The sequence below is a fragment of the Oncorhynchus mykiss genome, chromosome 14 (assembly GCF_057628025.1).
Source record: "Oncorhynchus mykiss isolate SJ-2025 chromosome 14, ASM5762802v1, whole genome shotgun sequence".
Lineage (NCBI taxonomy): Eukaryota > Metazoa > Chordata > Actinopteri > Salmoniformes > Salmonidae > Oncorhynchus > Oncorhynchus mykiss.
In genome coordinates this window covers 1275244-1299489 of record NC_143035.1, presented here as the reverse complement: position 1 = coordinate 1299489, position 24246 = coordinate 1275244, and the positions used below count along the sequence as shown (strand labels likewise).

The following is a 24246-nucleotide window of genomic DNA, read 5'->3' as shown; positions in this document are numbered from 1 at the left end:
CCCATGTTATTATTGTGATGTTTGTATATATTTTTATGACTGCCTTTTTGTATAAGATTTTGCTCTATCCATATTAATTTTATTGTACTTAGTCTGTGTGGTGCACTCTGTTTTGTCTGTATAACCCCTGTTAAAAGAAAATAACATTATAATAAAAAGATAATAACAACATATTTTTTAAATAACATAAAATGTAAAAAATTAAATACAAAAATAAAAGATGCCCCCTAGTTTTCAATTTTTGCCTAAAATGACATTACCCAAATCTAACTGCCTGTAGCTCAGGACCTGAAGCATGGATATGAATATTCTTTATACCATTTGAAAGAAAACACTTTGAAGTTTGAGAAAATGTGAAATGGATGTAGAAGAATATAACAAATTAGATCTGGTAAAAGGTAATGCAAAGAAAAAAACATGTTTTTTTTTGTATTTTTGAAATGCAAGAGAAAGGCCATAATGTATTATTCCAGCCCAGGCACAATTTATATTTTGCAACTAGATGGCAGCAATGTATGAGCAACGTTTTAGACTGATCCAATGAATAATTGCATTTCTGTTCAAAAATGTGTATCAAGACTGCCCAGATGTGCCTAATTGGTTTATTAATACATTTTCCAGTTCATAACTGTGCACTCTCCTCACAAAATAGCATGGTATTCTTTCACTGTAATAGCTACTGTAAATTGGACAGTGCAGTTAGATCAACAAGAATTTAGGCCCTCCATCTAAAGAGAGAGAATCATAACTGACACTTATCCTCCCTGAGAAAAGCCTTATGATCATATCCAGCTCCACAACCTGGATCTTATCAATTTGTCAAACTTCCTGCAGTCCGCAGCAGCAAACAAGAGAAGAGGGTGTGATGGCGCTCATTCTTTGCTTTACTACACTAAACCTACGGTGGTGCTTATTATGACTCAAGATTATGAATATTACCCAATCTCTACTTTGTGCATGAGACAGCTTGTCGGCTGTTTTGCGTTGGAATGTGCGTACAATGTTTCCCCTATGTGCATTTAGCAGCGGCGCACTGCCACTAAATCGTGGCCACCACTGCAAAAAAATATAATAAATGAAGATGTATAAATATATGCCCCAGGAAGACCCCATCTAGCTTGCCTCAGAGCCAAATAGCAGTAATTTTTTTGCTGAAGGGAGGTCACTGCAGGTTACTGTTATGCAGTGTAGTTTTGATTCAGTATAATGGACCTATTGTACACTGGTATCCTAAAATTCTGTCAAATATGTGCATATAATATATCCCCCCAGACCTCTCTCTGACTCCAATCTACTCTGACTCGTAATGCTACAGCGTTGAGGGCTGTTCTGTCCCTTTAAAACACATTTTATGATAATTGTTCATGAAGTATGAAGTCTGAGGCTTGTTGTCCCATTTGCATGTATAGACATACAAAAATGTACAGTTGAAGTTGGAGGTTTACATACACCTTACCCAAATACATTTCAACTCTGTTTTTCATAATTCCTGACACTTAATCCAAGTTAAAATTCCCTGTTTTAGGTCACTTAGGATCACCACTTTATTTTAAGAAAGTGAAATGTCAGAATAATAGTAGAGAGAATTATGTATTTCAGCTTTTATTTCGTTCATCACATTCCCAGTGGGTCAGAAGTTTACATACACTCAATTTGTATTTGGTAGCATTGCCATTAAATTGTTTAACCTGGGTCAAACATTTTGGGTATCCTTCCAAAAGCTTCCCACAATAAGTTGGGTGAATTTTGGCCCATTCCTCCTGACAGAGCTGGTGTAACTGAGTCAGGCTTGTAAGGCCTCCTTGCTCGCACACGCTTTTTCAGTTCAGCCCACAACTTTTCTATAGGATTGAGGTCAGGGCTTTGTGATGGCCACTCCAATACCGTGACTTTGTTGTCCTTTTAAGCCATTTTGCCACAACTTCAGAAGTATGCTTGGGGTCATTGTCCATTTGGAAGACACATTTGCGACCAAGCTTTAACTTCCTGACTGATGTCTTGAGATGTTGCTTCAATATATCCACATAATTTCCTTTCCTCATGATGCCATCTATTTTGTTAAGTGCACCAGTCCCTCCTGAAGCAAAGCACCCCCACAACATGATGCTGCCACCCTCGTGCTTCACGGTTGGGATGATGTTCTTCGGCTTGCAAGCCTCCCCCTTTTTCTTCCAAACATAACAATGGTGATTATGGTCAAACAGTTCTATTTGTGTTTCATCAGACCAGAGGACATTTCTCCAAAAAGTACAATCTTTGTCCCCATGTGCAGTTGCAAAATGTAGTCTGGCTTTTTTATGGCGGTTTTGGAGCAGTAGCTTCTTCCTTGCTGACCAGCCTTTCAGGTTTTGTCGATATAGGAGTCGTTTTACAGTGAACATAGATACTTTTGTACCTGTTTCCTCCAGCATCTTCACAAGGTCCTTTGCTGTTGTTCTGGGATTGATTTGCACTTTTCGCACCAAAGTACTTTAATCTCTAGGAGACAGAACGCATCTCCTTCCTGAGCAGTATGATGGCTGTGTGGTCCCATGGTGTTTATACTTGTGTACTATTGTTTGTACAGATCAATGTGGTACCTTCAGGCGTTTGGAAATTGCTCCCAAGGATGAACCAGACTTGTGGAGGTCTACAATTTTTTTCTGAGGTCTTGGCTGATTTCTTTCGATTTCCCCATGATGTCAAGCAGAGAGGCACTGAGTTTGAAGGTAGGCCTTGCAATACAGTACATCCACAGATACACCTCCAATTGACTCAATGATGTCAATTACCCTATCAGAAGCTTCTAAAGCCATGACAACATTTTCTGGAATTTTCTAAGCTGTTTAAAGGCACAGTCAACTTAGTGCATGTAAACTTCTGACCCACTGGAATTGTGATACAGGGATATAAGTGAAATAATCTGCCTGTAAACAATCGTTGGAAAAAATACTTGTGTCATGCACAAAGTAGATGTCCTAACCGACTTGCCAAAACTATAGCTTGTTAACAAGAAATTTGTGGAGTGGTTGAAAAACGAGTTTTAATGACTCCAACCTAAGTGTATGTAAACTTCCGTCTTCGACTGTAGGTATTCCACTTGTCCAGATGGGATAGGGCTGTGTGGCTTGCTGTGTCTTATGTTTTAAACATGTGCTTACTGTCTGTTAAGAGTTTCTGAGTTGCTCTGACTCATGCCTGTTTGCCATTTCCCTCCATGCTTAGACTTAATTTCCACTCACATAATGGCCAAGATGCCAAACTACAGAATACTAGAGAAACTACACCAATGCAGAAATAATGAGGGGAGGCATTTCCACACATCTGATGTGGGGCCTATAGCTCAGACTGCTATTGATTAGTGCAGTGTTGGCTTCTCCTTGAGGGTGTAAAGAGATACAGTGGAAAGGACATTCTGTCTCCTATATACATCTATTCTCCTGTTCTAATGAGCTAAGGCTTGTTTGGCGTCCCAGCTAGTGGAGATGACCACATGCCAGCACTTTCAGCAGCTTGTCATGATAGCTCAACCCTTTTTCACTCAAGTGTCTTAGATTTGTGCTTTGTTGCCAATTTGTTGCAGCGTATCATAAATACATCTGCGGTATGGCAATGCATCCAAAGCATTCGCTGGAAGCTTTGTACCATAATCTGTATGTTGTATTAATTATTAAGTCTCTGTGAAGTGCACCTATCAGTGTTGTTGTACTCACCGGTCTTGAGACATATTGAATACATTTGTACTCGGTCTTGATTCAGTCTCGGACAGTGAGGACTTGTGTAATTTCTTCTTGAGACCAGCAGAGTAAAAATACACTCCTTTCCTGAAATTAATATCTTAACAGCCTTTATATCTATTATAGACATGTTTTGCATAGTGGAGAACCTATAGACCTTCAGTGTGTGGCAGGTTCGTGGTTCTGAAAGGACAGCAACATTAATATCACCGCACTCATGTAGGAGAGTGCACTTTTTGTAAAATACAAAGGGCCAGTGGTGTAATGGTGTAAAGTGGTGTAATGGAGGGTACACACTTTTTTTTCATTGGGCATTGCTTATACTCACTTCTTAATCCATGCGTAGTGTAGTGGAGGTATACGATTGATCAATTATGTAATACAATAGAGAAATCGTGCACAAAGTAGCCTGCACAATCGCAAAGCATGTGAAATATAATCGCAAAGCATGTGAAATATATTCACATGCGTGCCGCACACAGCCAAGTTTCAGCGGAATAGTACCCCGAGACAGCACACACACATCTTGCAGATGTTGGCACAATGTATACTTGATACATAGTGCCGATGTAGTATGGAGAGTCGTTTGGATATTGGCAAGATGTCACAGAGACATCGAGATTAGATCGCATTCACCCTTCAGCCTTTGTTTGGACAATGCATGTCAAAGCTGCCTGCTGCCTAGCCACTCGACAGACAACATTAAAAATACCTTTATTTGAGGTCAATCCAAACAGCAAATAATGTTTCACTACACAATTTGAATTACCCTTACCGAAAGAGTGTAAACATTGAATTTGAATGGAAAATATCAGAAAGATTATTAGTTAAATTATACTGTCAATAATTTTAAAAAACAATAAGCTTTACCGGACTATAGGTGATTTTTTTTTAATGTAAAATGAAGAGAGAAGATTCAAGTTAATGTCAAGTTTATTAGGCTATTGCTATACCACCAAGTTCTTAAAATTACTCCAGCACAGAGAAGAGAGAAACAAGGAATAGAGAAACAGAAACATTACATAAAAAAAAATGTTTATGCAGAGGATGTGCAGATTTGTTCGATAATTATGGAATTAAGGTTTTGTTATAGGATAAGAGCAGTGAATATGTGATGAATATATTTGCAAAAAAAGTAAGGTTTGGGTCCAAGAACGCAGTAGACAATAGACAAAAATGATGTAATGTACGTCCAAATTAGAGCAATATACCAAACGATATACACTGTAAAACCAAATAAGTTTTTATTTTGGTATTTGTCACGCCCTGACCTTAGTATTCTTTGTTTTCTTTATTATTTTGGTTAGGTCAGGGTGTTTTGTTAGTTTGTTTAGTGTCTATCTTTATTAAAAGTATCATGTATTCACATTACGCAAGGGTCTCCTCCATTCAACGAACGTGACAGTATTAAACGATACAGTACTTAATAATTTCTGTAAATTTTTATTTATTTATTTTATTTTTTGAATTTTACCCCTTTTTCTCCCCAATTTCGTGGTATCCAATTGTTTAGTAGCTACAATCTTGTCTCATCGCTACAACTCCCGTACGGGCTCGGGAGAGACGAAGGTTGAAAGTCACACGTCCTCCGATACACAACCCAACCAACCCGCACTGCTTCTTAACACAGCGCCATCCAACCCGGAAGCCAGCCGCACCAATGTGTTGGCGGAAACACCGTGCACCTGGCGCGCACTGCGCCCGGCCCACCACAAGAGTCGCTGGTGCGCGATGAGACAAGGATTTCCCTACCGGCCAAACCCTCCCTAACCCGGACGACGCTAGGCCAATTGTGCGTCGCCCCACGGACCTCCCGGTTGCGGCCGGTTACGACAGAGCCTGTGTGCAAACCCAGAGTCTCTGGTGGCGCAGCTGGCGCCATGTGGTTAGGTACAGCGCCCTTAACCACTGCGCCATCCGGGAGGCCCCAATTTCTGTTAATTAATATACAATTTTGATTACAGGTAACTTAAAGTAATTAGAATGATTAACTATTACAATGACCAACAGTAACTTAAAATGTCAAGTACCAGTCAAAAGTTTGGACACCTATTCATTCCAGGGTTTTTATTTATTTGTACTATTTTATACATTGTAGAATAATAGTGAATACATCAAAACTATGACATAGCATGTAATTATGTAGAAACCATTTTTTAACAAATAAAAATATATAGATTCTTCAAAGTAGCCGCCCTTTGCCTTGATGAAAGCTTTGCACACTCTTGGCATTCTCTCAAACAGCTTAATGAGGTAGTCACCTGGAATGCATTTAAATTAACAGGTGTTCCTTGTTAAAAGTTCAATTGTGGAATTTCTTTCCTTAATGCATTTGAGCCATTCAGTTGGTGTCACAAGTTACGGGTGGTACACAGAAGATAGCCCTATTTGGTAAAAGAACAAGGCAAGAACAGCTGATATAAGCAAAGAGAAACGACAGTCCATCATTACTTTAAGACATGAAGCTCATGACCGCCACAGGAAAGGAAGACCCAGAGTGACCTCTGCTGCAGAGGACAAGTTCATTAGAGTTAACTGCACCTCAGATTGCAACCCAAATAAATGCTTCACAGAGTTCAAGTAACAGACACAACTGAACATCAACTTGAATCAGGCCTTCATAGTCTAATTGCTTTTCAGAAACCACAACTAACAAACCACTCCATTTGGTAAATCCGACCACAACTCTATCTTCCTGATTCCTGCTTAGAAGCAAAACTTAAAGCAGGAAGCACCAGTGACTCGGTATATAAAAAAGTGGTCAGATGAAGCAAATGCTAAACTACAGGACTGTTTTGCTATCACAGACTGGAACATGTTCCGGTATTCTTCCGATGGCATTGAGGAGTACACCACATCAGTCACTGGCTTTATCAATAAGTGCATCGAGGACGTCGTCCCCACAGTGACTCAATGTACATACCCCAACCAGAAGCCATGGATTACAGGCAACATTCACACTGAGCTGCCGCTGTCAAGGTGCGGGACTCTAACCTGGAAGCTTACAAGAAATCCTGCTATGCCCTGCGATGAACCATCAAACAGGCAAAGCTTCAATACAGGGCTAAGATTGAATCATACTACACCGGCTCCGACGCTCGTCTTGTGTGGCAGGGCTTGCAAACTATTACAGACTACAAAGGGAAGCACAGCCGCGAGCTGCCCAGTGACACAAGCCTACTAGACGAGCTAAATCAATTCTATGCTAGCTTCGAGGTAAGCAACACTGAGGCATGCATGAGAGCGTCAGCTGTTCCGGACGACTGTGTGATCACGCTCTCCGTAGCCGACGTGAGTAAGCCCTTTAGACAGGTCAACATACACAAGGCTGCGGGGCCAGACGGACTACCAGGACATGCGCTCCGGGCATGTGCTGACCAACTGGCAGGTGTCTTCACTGACATTTTCAACATGTCCCTGATTGAGTCTGTAATACCAACATGTTTCAAGCAGACCACCCTGTGCCCAAGAGCACAAAGGCAACCTGCCTAAATGACTAGACCCGTAGCACTCACATCCATTGTCCCAGAAACCCTAGACCCACTCCAATTTGCATACCGCCCAAACAGATCCACAGATGATGCAATCTCCATTGCACTCCACACTGCCCTTTCCCACCTGGACAAAAGGAACACTTATGTGAGAATGCTCTTCATTGACCACAGCTCAGCATTCAACACCATAGTACCCTCAAAGCTCATCATTAAGCCAAGGATCCTGGTACTAAACACCTCCCTCTGCAACTGGATCCTGGACTTCCTGACGGGCCGCCCCCAGGTAGTGAGGGTAGGTAGCAACACATCTGCCACGCTGATCCTCAACACTGGAGCCCCTCAGTGGTGCGTGCTCAGTCCCCTCCTCTACTCCCTGTTCACCCACGACTGCATGGCCAGGCACGACTCCAACACCATCATTACGTTTGCAGACGACACAACAGTGGTAGTCCTGATCACTGAAAACGACCAGACAGACAGGGCTGTAGTGGAGCAGGTTGAGAGCTTCAAGTTCCTTGATATCCACATCACCAACAAACTAGAATGGTCCAAACACACCAAGACAGTCGTGAAGAGGGCACAACAAAGCCTATTCCCCCTAAGGAAACTGAAAAGATTTGGCATGGGTCCTCAGATCCTCAAAAGGTTCTACAGCTGCAACATCGAGAGCATCACTGCCTGGTACGGCAATTGCTCGGCCTCCGACTACAAGGCACTACATAGGGTAGTGCGTTCGGCACAGTACATCACTGGGGCAGAGCTGCCTGCCATCCAGGGCCTCTACATCAGGCGGTGTCAGAGGAAGGCCCTAAAAATTGTCAAAGACCCCAGCCACCCCAGTCATAGACTGTTCTCTCTACTACGCATGGCAAGCAGTACCGGAGTGCCAAGTCTAGGACAAGAAGGCTTCTCAACAGTTTTTACCCCCAAGCCATAAGACTCCTGAACAGGTAATCAAATGGCTACCCAGTCTATTTGCATTGTGTGCCCCCCCAACACATATTTTACGCCGCTGCTACTCTTTGTTTATCATTTTTGCATAGTCACTTTAACACTACATTCATAGTACATACCACCTCAATTAGCCCAACCAACCAGTGCTCCCGCATATTGGCTAACCTGTCCCACCACCCACCACCCGCTCTTTACGCTACTGCTACTCTCTGTTCATCATATATGCATAGTCATTTAACCATTCTACATCTACATACTACCTCAATCAGCCTGACTAACCGGTGTCTGTATGTAGCCTCACTACTTTTATAGCCTCGCTACTGCATATAGCCTCGCTACTGTTGTTTTTATTTATTTACCTACCTATTGTTCACCTAATACCTTTTGTTCACAATTGGTTAGAGCCTGTAAGTAAGCTGTAAGGTCTGTTGTATTCAGCGCACGTGATAAATAAACTTTGATTTGATTAAAGGACACCAATAAGAAGAAAAGACTTGCTTGGGCCAAGAAAAGGGTGGCAAAGGGTGGCTACTTTGAAGAATCTTAAATATAAAATATATTTTGATTTGTTTAACCCTTTTTTGGTTACTACATGATTCCATATGTGTTATTTCATAGTTTTGATGTCTTCACTATTATTCTACAATGTAGAAAATAGTCAAATAAAGAAAAACTCTTCAATGAGTAGGTGTTTCCAAACTTTTGACTGGTACTGTATATCGATGTAACTCATTATGTTTAAGTAAACGTTTCACACCCCTTTCAAGTAGTTTTACTACAAACTTCATGAACTTAATATTTTATCCTAGCCATTAACCTGTAATCAATTATTGAACACTTTACAGTAGCACTTCCACCATGGTTGGGGTCAATTCCTTTTCAATTCAGGAAGTAAACTAACATTTCAGTATCAGTTCCAATTTCCCTAAACAATAACACATTTTTAACAATGTCAACAAATAATAATTTTGAGGTCAGTTTGGGATTATAAAACACATTATTTAAAGTAAACTGAAAAACTATAACTTACTTAAATCAAAAACTTTGTTGCAACTTATTGTAGCACCAACTCAAACAAAAATAATTGCAATGTAAATAGAACAAAAAAAACATGTACAAATGAATGCTTTTAAATCAGGAATATGGATTTGTTGCAGTAACAATAACACATTTCCTGAAGAAAAGACATTTAAAGAGAATACAGTAAAAGGTTCACATGTTAGAGAACATAGTGCAAGGTTCACAATTAAAGAGCACCGATTGGTGTAAATGTTGTAATGTCTCAGTGGAGGTCAGGTTTGGATCAGTAATTTTCAATTCAGTCAATTTGGTAAGTAAACTGAAATTCTAATATTTTCCTCATTGCCTCCTTTGGGGAAAGTATTTGAATTTCAGATTACTTCCTGAATTGATTGAATTTAAAATGGAATTGACCCAACCCTGACCTCCACTGAGACATTGCATGATATGTAAGCCGCAAAATCAACTTGTCAGTGCTGGGCCTATTCAAGTGCCGTGTTACAAACAGTGGACAACATGTTTGAAAAAGAGTAACCCCAGTGCATTTGAGCAATAAATAACAAGTCAAGGAAAATGGAAGATCTAAGAAACACCAGACCAACAATTATTAGCCTACATACTGCAAAGGTTCACTGTTAAAGAGAACACTTTACAGTAGCACTTCCACCATGGTTGGAGTCAATTCCTTTTTAATTCAGGAAGTAAACTCAAATTTCAATATCAATTCCAATTTTCCTAAACAATAACACATTTTCAACAATGTCAACAAATAATAATTTTGAGATCAGCTTGGGATTCAAAAACCGCTAAACAGTCAACTGAAATTCCAATATCAATTGAGACAGTTCAACAGGCACAATACCTTTCCAACGCTCCTCAAAAACCTGCGATGGGGCGGAAATACTGCAGTGACAACAGTATCACTTTGCACAACATTTTATACATTAAAGCCATGGCTGGCTTTTGTTCTCTGGCTAAATTATTTGCGGACATGTAGTGACTTGGCTCAGTGTGAAACAGAACATGAACAGTGTCTGGACAGGGGAAACAAAATGACATTAATGCTGACACGGGATCAAAGTCAGGAATAGACAGATATAGGGGAGGCATTCAATAAAGTGAGGGAGTCCAGATAAGTCCAATGAAGCCCTGATCCGCATAACGATGGTGACAGGTGGGCAGCCTGGCGCCCTCGAGCGTCAGAGAGGGGGAGCAGGAGTGACAAAAACATATTGTACTGGCATTACCATTGGGATAGTCTCTCAAAAGATGTCAGCTTTAGCTGAAAAAAAACAGCTTATAAAGAAACAAAATGCATATTAACCATAAAAGCAAATGCTATGGAAACAAAAACATAAAATAAATATACAGTAAGTGTACAGGTGATATCAGGATAAGACCCAGACGCAGACAGTTTGAATCACAGATATTGATTCACAAAACAGGGGGCAGGCAAACGACAGGTCAAGGGCAGGCAGAGGTCAGTAATCCAGGGCAGTGTCAGAAAGGTACAGAATGGAAGGCAGGGTCAGGGCAGGCAGAATGGTCAAAACCGGGAGGACTAGAAAACAGCAGCCATAGAAACTCATAAATGGGGAAAATACGCTGGTAGAACTTGATGGGACAAGATGACAGAAAACGCAGGTATAAATACATAGGAGATAACGGGGACAAATGGGAGACACCTGGTGGGGGGTGGAGACAAGCACAAGACAGGTGAAACAGATCAGGGTGTGACAGGTAGTGAGGAGGAATGACAGGAGGTACACAGGAGTGTATGTTTTCATATAAAAAGTAAAGTCTCAAATTCCACCTGCATGGTTCAGGGAAAAGCCCATATATAAAGCACTCGTGGTAGGTGGCCTGTAAACTGTTCTGTTCCGACTTCAAACCAAATACTCTGACAATCTTTTGTACTGTACTGCTCAGCAAAAAGGGTGGGTATAATTTGTGGAGCGTTCTAAGAGGAAATTGTTATAAAAATATTGTAAATAACAAGGTTGCCAACAAACAACGCATACAAAGTTGTAGGGCGGCAGAATAAGATACCGGGAAGGGAGTGGGCTATGTAATTTAGTTTTTCACTGACCACGTTTATTCCAAAAAATGTCTGTCTTCTTTCTAGTATCTTCCATCATTTCTCGTTCGTTGTTTTAGTTATTACTTTCGGTGTGTGTCGGCATTCGGCGGTGAACTCTACTGCGCATCAATTAGGCCATCATGTAACATGTAACTTAAAAAATGACTGCTGGCTCCAATATTTTATTATCTAGGTGGCTTGTACACAATTGTTACCAATGATACTGTATATACCAGCCTACTTGTATTACAGAAACATAGCAAAATACAATCTAAGTGTTAATCCTGTTGCCCAAATATAGCAGGTAACTTGTGTCTGTCTGTGTCGAAGATGTTGAGTTCAATTTAATATATGCTTTGACCTATTTCAGGTAACCCCAAGATGCTTGACTCACTACAGCTGCTATTAAAGAACTTTCCAGTCGTTTGTGCTTTACATTCCGACTTTTGAATGTCTCTTTATTGGACATATATAGTAGTGTCTAATAAGAAAGAGCAATGTATGTAAAGCATCCATCTGTTTTAAGGTTATCGTGTGTGTTGTAGTTCATCTTAATGTCCACTAGGTGTCAGCACAGTTTCAATGTTACACCAGGATCACGTTTCAATGTGTAATGAATCGAATCAAATCGTATTTGTCATATGTGCCAAATACAACCTTACAGTGAAACCCTTACTTACAAGCCCTTAACCAACAATGCAGTTTTAAGAAAAATATGTGCTCAGTGAAAAAAAGAAGAAATAAAAGTAACAAATGAAAGAGCAGCAGAAAAATAACAATAGCGAGGCTATATATACGGGTACCGGTACAGAGTCAATGTGCAGAAGCACCGGTTAGTCGAGTCAACTGAGGTGTTCCTTTCAAGTCCAGTCGTGTAAATTACGTAACACTTTTTTATGTACTCCACTACATTCCATATATATACAGATATGGAATGTAGTGTATATATACAAAGCTAACGCTAACAGTACCACCTACAAGACAACCACTAACTACACCAACTACAAAAACGGCAATGACAATGACAGCCAAAACCCCTGTGACCACTCCCAAACCCACTACTACTACCACCACAAAAAAAAACTACAACTACTACAATTTCGAACACTGCCACAACTACTACTCCTCCTCCTCCAGCTACAACCTTAACTAAAAATCTCATCAAGAGTCATTATTAAAACAAAACTGTGAGTCCTGAGTGGTGCAGCGATCTAAGACAGTGCATCTCAGTGCTAAAGGCATCACTACAGACCCTGGTTTGATTCCAGGCTGTATCACAACCGGCCGTGACTGGGAGTCCCATAGGGCGGCGCACAATTGGCCCAGAGTATCCAGGTTAGGGCTTGGCCATACTTGTAAATAATAATTTGTTCTTAACCGACTTGCCTGGTTAAAAATTCAAAAGAAACAGAAGGAGAATTTGACTTTTCCGAAAAGCAACCTGAACCTTTACGACCTCCACCTTGAAAACAGGCCCCAAGATGGAAAGCACCACCTGTGAACTGTGATAGAAGAGATCCAAACAGAGACTCAGACTTGGTCATAAACCTGTCTGTTACTTATACTCCTCAATCCATCTCACAACCAGGGCAGCTAGAGGACAAGCACGTCGAGAGAGAGAAGAAGGTGATCTACAATGGAAGCAAAATCTACAATGGAATGGTTCAAAAATAAACATATCCAGGTGTTAGAATGGCCAAGTCAAAGTCCAGACCTGAATCCAATCGAGAATCTGTGGAAAGAACTGAAAACTGCTGTTCACAAATGCTCTCCATCCAACCTCACTGAGCTCGAGCTGTTTTGCAAGGAGGAATGGGAAAAAATGTCAGTCTCTCGATGTGCAAAACTGATAGAGACATACCCCAAGCGACTTACAGCTGTAATCGCAGCAAAAGGTGGCGCTACAAAGTATTAACTTAAGGGGGCTGAATAATTTTGCACGCCCAATTTTTCAGTTTTTGATTTGTTAAATTGAAATATCCAATAAATGTCGTTCCACTTCATGATTGTGTCCCACTTGTTGTTGATTCTTCACAAAAAAATACAGTTTTATATCTTTATGTTTGAAGCCTGAAATGTGGCAAAAGGTCGCAAAGTTCAAGGGGGCCGAATACTTTTGCAAGGCACTGTATAACGAAATTCCATATTCAAAATCAACCTCCTAAATATCACAAGTTGATAAAACACAAACACATTTGAGAACACCCGCTGCAAAAAGCATTACTCCCCGGGAGGACATTGTAAGAAATAAATACACAAACACAAACAAAAATAACGAGGATCACTTTAAAACTAAACCTGACAGTCAGTCTCTCCATCCACCCCTGGATCCACCAACAGCACGTCCAAAGGAGGGTTCAAACCACCTCTCCACCCCACGCTCCCATCCCCTATTGCCCTTACAGCCACTTTCCAGCATGGCCCTCAGTTCATGGTTCAGGGCCATATCCTGCCTTTACAGAGAGGCCCTTTCCCCCCAGGGGTCGGGATCACCAATCGACCAGAAATCACAGCCAAGACTGTCAGGCCCACAGCTTTAATTTCTGCTTCACTGGGCAGTGGCCCGGTAGCTCTGCTGACCATATCCACCCCACAGGGGCCCAGGCCCAGACAGCAGAAACAGACAGCAGGACCTCTTAACGCTCTCCATGCTCAACAACAGATTGAAATGCAGTCGAGCTGAGCCTAAATCAACTAGCGAAGGGAGTGACACCTAAGCCCAAGATCAGTCACCCTACACACAGACCTCACTACCAGCCTCGCACTCCATCATATAACTACCAGCCTGTGCCCTCCACCACCTCCCACCCCGTGCCCATCATTAGACCCTACTCCACAGCCAGTGTCCTGCAAGGCAGCCCGCTGGCACTATAGCCACTGGGGCCCGAGGTGCCGTTCGCCAACCTGATGGGTAGTGGGGTGAAGTCTATGATCTCACCTATGTGAACAGTCAGTGTGTCTGCCATGGATGAGGGCGATGTGCTGCTGCCTTGTGAAGCATCAGGAGACCCACAGCCAGCACTCTCCTGGCACAAAGTCTCCACAGGTATTTAAATACTCCTATTGTAATGCTTGGCATGAACATTATGACTTCAGCCTCTCGTCTGCTTACCATCATAAAGAAAAATATACAACTGAAATACTATAATTTATAAGCTTGTTAACATTCTAGGAGAGGAAGAAATACTATATGCATAGGCTGATTGAGGCTCCAAAGGATTAAACACTTGTAAAATGGATTAACAAAATGGCACCAACAGAGTGTGCTCAACTCACAAGTGACTAATATTTCATGATGTTATATTTGACAGAGACCCTTGACAAAAGCTCCACAATGATTCACAGCATTAACATTATAATTCAAGACTGATCCAGAGTACCAATTATGTGCTTCTCTCTACTTTCAACAACAGGTGCTACCATCCAAGCCAACACAGAACACGGACAGAGATTTGAAGTTCTAAAGAACGGCACCTTTGTGATTAAAAATGTTACACTACAGGACTGAGGCCAGTACCTCTGCACAGCACTGAACAAATGTTACCCTGGCTGTGCTGACCCGGCCTCCCAAAATCATATGACACCACTCCAAAGAGGTCCCAGTGTATCTGGGCAACCCTATACGCTTAGACTGTGTAGCCTCAGGCAAGCCTCAGATCTCCTGGATTCTTCCAGACAGGACCTTTGTGCATGATGTGGGAGTTCTTGACAGGGCAGCCTCTTTGCTGCCTAATGGCAACCTGGGGGTCCAATAAGCCAACTTCTCCAGTAAAGGAGACTATAAGTGTCAAATAAAATCATAAAATCACATTTTACTGGTCACATGGTTAGCAGATGTTATTTCAAGTGTAGTGAAATGCTTATGCTTCTAGATCCGACAGTGCAGCAGTATCTAACAATTCCACAACAAAACCTAATACACACAATCTAGTAAAGGAACGGGGTAAGAATATATAAGTATAAATTATATGGATGAGCAGTGACAGAGCGGCTAAGATGCAAAATAGCAAATAATAGATAGTGAAGGAAAATACAAGATACATGAGAAGAGTAATGCGAGATATGTAAACATTCTTAAAGTGGTATTATTAAAGCGTTCCATTTATTAAAGTGGCCAATGATATCAAGTCTGTAGGTAGGCAGCCACCTCTGTGTGCTTGTGGTAGCTGTTAAACAATCTGATGGCATTGATATAGATTGAAAAACAGCTTCTATCTGTCCCAGCTTTGATGCACCTGTACTGACCTCGCCTTCTGGATGGAAGCGGGGTGAACAGATAGTGGCTCGGGTGGTTATTGTCCTTATTTATCTTTTTTGCCTTCCTATGACATCGGGTGTTGTAGGTGTACTGTAGGGCAGGAAGTTTGCCCCCGGTAAATGTGTTGGGCAGACCGCACCACCCAATGGGGAACCTTGCGGTTGTGGGTGGTACAGTTGTCGTACCAGGCGTGATGCAGCCGATAGGATGCTTTCAATTGTGCATCTGTAAAAGTTTGAGAGTTTTCGGTGACAAGCCACATTTAGGCTCTGATGCGCCTTCTTCACCACACTCTCTGTGTGGGTGGGCTATTTCAGTTTGTCAGTGATCTGTATGCCAAGAAACTTGAAGCTTTCCACCTTCTCCACTGCGGTCCCGTCAATGTAGATAGGGGGTGTACCCTCTGCTGTTTCCTGAATTCCACGATCATCTCCTTTGTTTTGTTGACGTTGAGGGAGAGGTTGTTTTCCAGGCACCACACTCCCAGAGCCCTCACCTGCTCCCTGTAGGCTGTCTCTTCATCGTTGGTAATCAAGCCTACTACTGTTGTGTCATCTGCAAACTTGATGATTGCTCTGTGACTAACGCTGTTGGTACAGCCAGGAGAGTTCTGCACCTGGACGGCAGGCAGGAAATCCCCAGCCCGCGACTGTCACACCACCCCACCCAACAGAATCAAAGCCATGTATGGCTCCACTTTGTACCTGTACTGTCCAGCTACAGGCAACTCCCCCATGCTAGTAATCAAACCTACAGTGGGGCAAAAAAGTATTTAGTCAGCCACCAATTGTGCAAGTTCTCCCACTTAAAAAGATGAGAGAGGCCTGTAATTTTCATCATAGGTACACTTCAACTATGACAGACAAAATGAGAAGAAAAAAATCCAGAAAATCAAATTGTAGGATTTTTTATGAATTTATTTGCAAATTATGGTGGAAAATAAGTATTTGGTCAATAACAAAAGTTCATCTCAATACTTTGTTATATACCCTTTATTGGCAATGACAGAGGTCAAATGTTTTCTGTAAGTCTTCACGAGGGTTTCACACACTGTTGCTGGTATTTTGGCCCATTCCTCCATGCAGATCTCCTCTAGAGCAGTGATGTTTTGGGGCTGTTGCTGGGAAACACGGACTTTCAACTCCCTCCAAAGATTTTCTATGGGGTTGAGATTTGGAGACTGGCTAGGCCACTCCAGGACCTTGAAATGCTTCTTACGAAGCCACTCCTTCGTTGCCCGGGCGGTGTGTTTGGGATCATTGTTATGCTGAAAGACCCAGCCACGTTTCATCTTCAATGCCCTTGCTGATGGAAGGAGGTTTTCACTCAAAATCTCACGATACATGGCCCCATTCATTCTTTCCTTTACACGGATCAGTCGTCCTGGTCCCTTTGCAGAAAAACAGCCCCAAAGCATGATGTTTCCACCCCCATGCTTCACAGTAGGTATGGTGTTCTTTGGATGCAACTCAGCATTCTTTGTCCTCCAAACACGACGAGTTGAGTTTTTACCAAAAAGTTATACTTTGGTTTCATCTGACCATATGACATTCTCCCAATCTTCTTCTGGATCATCCAAATGCTCTCTAGCAAACTTCAGACGGGCCTGGACATGTACTGGCTTAAGCAGGGGGACACGTCTGGCACTGCAGGATTTGAGTCCCTGGCGGCGTAGTGTGTTACTGATGGTAGGCTTTGTTACTTTGGTCCCAGCTCTCTGCAGGTCATTCACTAGGTCCCCCCGTGTGGTTCTGGGATTTTTGCTCACCGTTCTTGTGATCATTTTGACCCCACGGGGTGACATTTTAGGTCCAATCTCAATCTTAATTACAAATCCCCTTGATCATAACTGTACCTACCTTAAAATCAACTTCCAGACTAAGTTACTAGTTAGATCATGGCTAGCCCTACTCTGCAGTAAGTAACTTAAAAGTGATAGCAAACAGGCTATCTGCAAAGTGTGGTAGTCTTTTGAGTAACGTTAACAGACTGATAATAACAATTGTTCGTTTTGAGTTCAAGTACGAAAATAGTTAATGGATTTGAAATTGCTGAATGTTAACTTGCTGAACATAATAGTAAGCTAAATTGGGAACCAACCTCTCTTATCTGATTAACTGTCTGTTAATGGAACCAAAGGTCTAATGTTAATTAACTTACACAGCGACTCAACTTTCGTAAAAGTTGTTCAGGAAACCTAAACCCGATATAAAGCTTAAAGAGCTTGTGAAGCTGTGGAAATATTCTCTCTTCTTCTTCTGTATGTTCTTCTTATTCTTCTGTATCTCGCAACCAACGTTAATATTCTCTCTTCCTCATCCTCGATTTGAAAAATGCTCCACCGAACGTCAAAATAAATGCTTCTTTCAACAAGAGGTGAAATGAGATGTCAATCGGCATCAAACTGACAGTAGCGAATTAAATTATGCGGTGGCACTCGGGGTGGCCAATCAGATGTCAGGGGTGTCCAGTGCCACCCCGGACACTCCTCTGGCTCTGGCCCTGGCCCTGAGAGACCTGTCACTGTGTTCTCCAATGGAACCTTATGGATCCTACAGCTGACTGAAATGGAAAGAGGCAACAACCTGTGTATTTTCCAGAGGATCAACGGTGAGGACATGGAGCTGTTCCAGGTGGAGATGCTCATGACACCACCTAAGATCGAACACCTGGGCACAGCCCAGAAGAGGGTGACCTACGGGGAGAACTTTGAGTGGACTGTGTTGCCTCATGCTTCCCTGACCCAGAGATGTCCTGGAGCCTCCCTGATGGAACCATGATCAACAACAACCCCCAGATGGACAACAGCGGCACTCGTTCTGGCCACGATGTCATCTTCGGGAATGGATAAGATGGCGCCGAAGAGGATGGCTAACCAATTGTGCTATTTTGTTAGTTTTTTTGCGTTGTTTGTAACATATTGTTGCTGCAACCGTCTCTTATGACCAAAAATAACGTCTGGACATCAGAACAGCGATTACTCACCACAAACTGGAAGAATATACCATGATGAGATGGATATACTGCTCTACCGGAAACAGGCCCAAATCTCTGTCATTTGCGTGAAGAAAAGACAAAGGGAAAAAAGGACGCAGATCAGGCTGCCTTCTGAGAATCCGTAGGCGAGCGAGTAAACTACCACTGTTTCCGTTCTACTTGCTAACATGCAACTATTGGAAAATAAAACTGATGACCTACGAATCTGATTATCCTACCAACTGGACATTAAGAACTATAATATCTTATGTTTCACCGAGTCATGGCTGAACAACGACAAGGATAATATAGAGCTGGCAGGATTTTCCATGCACTGGCAGAACAGAGATGCTACGAAGGATGGGGGTGTGTTTTTTTGTCAATAACAGCTGGTGCGCGATGTCTAATATTAAAGAAGTCTCGAGGTATTGCTCGCCTGAGGTAGAGTTTGTCTATTTACCACCAGAGACCGATGCTGGCACTAATACCGCACTCAACCAGCTGTATAAGGCCATAGACAAACAAGAAAATACTCATCCAGAAGCAGCACGCCTAGTGAACGGGGGCTTTAATGCAGGAAAACTTAAATCAGTTTTACAAACATTTTACCAGCATGTCACAAAAAAACTGCATTTAAAGCTCTGCCTCGCCCTTCATTTGGCAAATCTGACAATAATTATATCCTCCTGATTCCTGCTTACAAGCAAAAACTAAAACAAGAAGTACCAGTGACTCGCTTAATACGGAAGTGGTGAGGTGACGCTACAGGACTGCTTTGCTAGCACAGACTGGAATATGTTCCGGGATTCATCCAATGGCATTGAGGAGTATACCACCTCAGTCAGCGGCTTCATCAATAAATGAAGCGACAACGTCGTCCTCACAGTGACCGTACGTATATATCCCAACCAGAAGCCATGGATTACAGGCAACATTCGCATCTAGCTAAAGGCTAGAGCTGCCGCTTTCAAGGAGTTTATAAGAAATCCCACTATGCCCTCAGACTAACCATCAAACAAGCAAAGCTTCAATACAGGATTAAGATATAATCCTACTACACCAACTCTGACGCTCGTCGGATGTGGCAGGGCTCGAAAACTATTAAAGACTACAAAGGGAAACCCAGATGCGAGCTGCCCAGTGACGCAAGCCTACCAAACGAGTGAAATGCCTTTTATGCTCGCTTGGAGGCAAGCAACACTGAAGCAGGCACGAGAGCACCAGCTGTTCTGGAGGACTGTGTGATAACGCTCTCCGTAGCCGATGTGAGCAAGACCTTTAAACAGGTCAACATTCACAAAACCGTGGGGCCAGATGGATTGCCAGGACGTGTACTCAAAGCATGCGCGGACCCACTGGCAAGTGTCTTCACTGACATTTTCAACCTCTCCCTAACTGAGTCTACCTATATGTTTCAAACAGACTGCCATAGTCCCTGTTCCCAAGGAAGCGAAGGTAACCTGCCTAAATGAATACCACCCCGTAGCACTCACATCGGTAGCCATGAAGTGCTTTGAAAGGCTGATCATGGCTCACATCAACAGCATCCTCCCGGATACCCTAGACCCAATCCAATTCACATGCCTCCCCAACAGATGCACAGACGACGTCATCTCAATCGCACTTTTCCACCTGGACAAATATAACACCTTTGTGAGAATGCTGTTCATTGACTACAGCTCAGCGTTCAACACCATAGTGCCCACGAAGCTCATTACTAAGCTAAGAACCCTGGGACTAAACACCTCCTTCTGCAACTGGATCCTGGACATCCTGACGGGCCACCCCCAGATGGTAAGGGTAGGCAACAACACGTTTGCCACACTGATCCTCAACACTGGGACCCCTCTGGAGTGTGTCCTTAGTCCCCTTCTGTACTCCCTGTTAACCCATGACTGTGTGGCCAAACACAACTCTAACACTATCATTAAGTTTGCTGACTACACAACAGTGGTAGGCCTGATCAACGATAATGATGAGACAGCCTATAGGGAGGTCAGAGAACTGGCAGTGTGGTGCAAGGACAAAAACCTCGTCCTCAATGTGAGCAAGACAAAGGAGCTGATTGTGGACTACAGGAAAAGGCGGGAAGAACAGGCTCCCATTAACATTGACTGGGCTGTAGTGGAGCAGGTTGAGAGCTTCAAGTTCCTTGGTGTCCACATCACCAACAAACTATCATGGTCCAAACACACTAAGACAGTCATGAAAAGGGCACGACAAAACCTATTCCCCCTCAGGAGACAAAGGAGAAAAAATGTGGAATGGGTCACCAGATCCTCAAAAGGTTCTACAGCTGCATCATCGAGAGTATGATGCCATGCTAAAAAGGAGAACAGAACCTAAACGCAGAACTGTTGCCTGGTATGGCAACTGCTCGGCATCTGACCGTAAGGCGCTACGGAGGGTAGTGCGTACGGCCCAGTACATTACTGGGGCCAAGCTTCCTGCCATCCAGGATGGGCAGTGTCAGAAGAAATAGGCAGTGTCAGAGGAAAGCCCATAAAATTGACTCCAGTAACCCAAGTCAGAATGTTTTCTCTGTTGCCGCACAGCAAGCGGTACCGGAGCGCCAAGTCTAGGACCAAAAGGCTCCTTAACAGCTTCTACCCCCGAGCCATAAGACTGCTGAACAATTAATCAAATGGTCCCCAACTATTACATTGACCCCCCCCCCCTTCATTTGCTATGTACACTGCTGCTACTCACTGATTATTATCTATGCATAGTCACTTTACGCCTACCTACATGTACAAATTACCTCAACTAACCTGTTCCCCCGCACACTGACTCAGTACCGGTACCCCCTGTATATAGCCTTATTATTGTTATGTTATTATGTTACTTTTTATTTTATACTTTAGTTATTTGGTAAATATTTTCTTAACTCTTCTTGAACTGCACTGTTAGTTAAGGGCTTGTAAGTAAGCATTTCACTGTAAGGTCTACACTTAATAAAGTTTGATTTGATCACTATTGCTGCAACAAATGGAACAGAAGGATGAGGGGGACAATACTACATGCCATGCTAAGAATGAGCTGGGGGAGGATGAGATGAAGGTGAGCGTAAAAGTAGGTCCTGACTCCCCCCGAATCGCATCCAAGGCTCAGCTGTTGCTCACGGCCCAACTAGGAGACTCTGCCTATATGACTTGACAAGCGACTGGGGATCTTCCACCGACCATTGTGTGACTCTCACCAAGCAATGACGTCCCCATATTGTCTTCAACCAAATAACAAATCTTAGGTGATGGGACTTTAGTGATAAAGAGGGTGACTTTGGCCGACCAAGGGAAGTATGCTTGTGTGGTAAGGAATTCTGCTGGGGATTACATCAAGAACATGAACTAGAAGCAAGACAGCCACACATTAATGACTAATGTGGAAGAAGCAGTATGAAAGTGTTGGCCGTATCTTATCAGACAACACTGCTTGACTGCAGAGTGGCGGGAAAGCCTGAGCCACACAATGCCTGGGCCACACCATACGGCTTCTCTCTGCCAACACCTGGGAGGACGCTTCCAAGTCCACAAGAACGGGAGCCTGGAGCTGCGTGGAGTGAGGAAGATACACGAGGGTCAGTATGTATATCTGGCCAAAAATCACTTGGGAGAAGCAAGCCAGGCAATTGAGGCACCAATTGAGGCACGAATGTCACGTTTGGCCAAATTCTGAACCTGCCGTGCTCTGTGGATGGCTGGCCACAGGCCTTGATTACATGGACCATACCAAACAGCCTGGTCCTGAACAAGCCCCAGGTTAGTGGGAGAATTACTTTTTCATCAAACGGCAGGGGAACTTATAGCAGCGGACCATTTCTCATTTGACAGTAGAACCTAGGTCTGCAAGGCCACCAACACATTTGGATCGTCTACGTTTTCATGCCCAGTTGCAGTTATGGTGTATCATCCACATATCAGAAATGCAGCCCCTTCCATCACGTCATGCTGCCAAACATACCCTTGTAACACTGACCATCCTACCAATCCTCGACTTTGGCGATGTCATTTACAAAATAGCCTCCAATACCCTACTCAACAAATTGGATGCAGTCTATCACAGTGCAATCCGTTTTGTCACCAAAGCCCCAAAGCCCCACCATTGCGACCTGTACGCCCTCGTTGGCTGGCCCTCGCTTCATACTCGTCGCCAAACCCACTGGCTCCATGTCATCTACAAGACCCTGCTAGGTAAAGTCCCCCATTATCTCAGCTCGCTGGTCACCATAGCATCTCCCACCTGTAGCACACGCTCCAGCAGGTATATCTCTCTAGTCACCCCCAAAACCAATTCTTTCTTTGGCCGCCTCTCCTTCCAGTTCTCTGCTGCCAATGACTGGAACGAACTACAAAAATCTCTGAAACTGGAAACACTTATCTCCCTCACTAGCTTTAAGCACCAACTGTCAGAGAAGCTCACAGATTACTGCACCTGTACATAGCCCACCTATAATTTAGCCCAAACAACTACCTCTTTCCCTACTGTATTTAATTTATTTATTTATTTTGCTCCTTTGCACCCCATTATTTTTATTTCTACTTTGGACATTCTTACATTGCAAATCTACCATTCCAGTGTTTTATTGGCTATATTTTATTTACTTTGCCACCATGGCCTTTTTTTGCCTTTACCTCCCTTCTCACCTCATTTGCTCACATCGTATATAGACTTGTTTATACTGTATTATTGACTGTATGTTTGTTTTACTCCATGTGTAACTCTGTGCGTTGTATCTGTCGAACTGCTTTGCTTTATCTTGGCCAGGTCGCAAGGGCAACATTGTCATACAAGATCCAGTGCTTGTGAATTCAGGGATTTACAAATGCAACGCAAAAAATGCTCTAGGAAGTGACTTCAAAGCAACATATCTTCAGGGGATCTGAGCCACAACCAAATAGAAGTTCCTAAGTTAGTCATATTTGACCATTTCAATTGAATTCTAAACCTAATCGCCTAGAAAACCATATGTACAGTGCAATTATGTAACCGTGTAATTACTGTGCAGGGGTAAAATATTCTGATATTACTAAAATATTATTAAAATATCACTAAAATTATGCAAAGATAAAAAAGTATGCTTAAATTGTTGGCTGAAATATAAGCATATGGAACAACAAAAACTGACCTCTGAAGTACCTTAGAGAATGCTTTTTTATTGATAAATATTCCTGTCTGTAAATATCTAAGTATACTGTTGACTGAACTCACATTGTTGTTTTAACTACAACTTTTTTTTTACTAAGATAGTTTACAGGTGACTAGTGTTCCTTCTGACCATACAAAACAACTAAATGGGAATTGCTTACATCGGAATCTGTCTGTATGCCCTCTCTGATGGTAAAGAGTGAGAATCCAATTCTGGAGCATGCTTTCAGATTTCATAGAAACCATTTGGAACAAATGAGCCTTTCATAAAGAGTAAAAAGAAGCTTTGTGTGATACAAATGTTAGAATTGTTTTCTACAGAGCTAATCAAAATGGAGATCCAGTATATAACTTTACGAACTCTTTTGGAACCAATATTTCATTAGGTGAGTGACATGAATTTGTTAATTACATTGTTAATACATATTTGGTACATTTTACTTAATGACTAGACCTACATATTTAATTATAATAGACCTATGATATCCAGTGCAAATGGGAAACATGCATCATTGGTGCACTACTTGAAACCTTTCAAGATGCATTATACATCAGACACTTGTCTTGCATGGACAACAGGTTTGAGGCAAATGCATTTGCGAC

At 42.4% G+C, this 24246-nt stretch overlaps 1 pseudogene; it reads left to right on the top strand.

Annotated features, from left to right (window-relative positions):
• Positions 1-10348: 10348 nt before the first annotated feature.
• LOC149978231 (matrix-remodeling-associated protein 5-like) lies at positions 10349-22173 on the top strand (annotated as a pseudogene).
• Positions 22174-24246: the final 2073 nt, after the last annotated feature.